Source organism: Carlito syrichta, unplaced genomic scaffold (genome assembly GCF_000164805.1).
Source record: "Carlito syrichta isolate Samal-C Ts95f unplaced genomic scaffold, Tarsius_syrichta-2.0.1 Scaffold303960, whole genome shotgun sequence".
NCBI lineage: Eukaryota > Metazoa > Chordata > Mammalia > Primates > Tarsiidae > Carlito > Carlito syrichta.
In genome coordinates this window covers 462163-462840 of record NW_007248056.1, presented here as the reverse complement: position 1 = coordinate 462840, position 678 = coordinate 462163, and positions in this window count along the sequence as shown.

Sequence of the window (678 nt, the reverse complement as noted above, 5' to 3'; positions counted from 1 at the left end):
CTGGGCTCCGGCGATCCTTCCGCCTCAGCCTTCCAGGTAGCTGGAACTAAAGGCGCAGGCTACCACGCCCGGCTAATTTTTTTTTTATTTTTATTGTAGAGATGAGGTCTCGCCAAGTTGCCCAGGCAGGTCTCGAACCCACAGGCTCAGGCAATCCACTCACCTGTCTCCCAAAGCGCGAGATTACCGGTTGAGCCACCGAGCACGGCTTTTTTCATATAATTTAAAGGCTTCAAAATTCCCCTGAAAACACTTCTGCAACCCAAATGAAGAGCCGTGCTTTACAGACAATTCATAAGAGTTAAGCAAAATTTGTCTCCTGTTTTTATTAGATAATAACTTTGCATTTGCTTTTCCAAAATAATTAAATTTAGACCTTATAAATTGGTCCTTTTAAATCAGTTGATTTGGTAAAGGTGTTGCATGATTATTCGCCCCTAATTTGCAGCACATCTTCAAACTTTGTGAAATTCAAGAATTATTCTGAAAAGATGTCCTATCAAGTATCCCAAATCTCTTTTAAGTTTATTAATTAAGAAGATATTTTTTCCAGCCGGGCTCGGTGGCTCAGCCTGTAATCCCGCGGCTTTGGGAGGCTGAGGTGAGTGGATTGCCTGAGCCCGCGGGTTCGAGACCCGCCTGGGCAGTGCGACCTCATCTCTACAATAAATCAAAAAA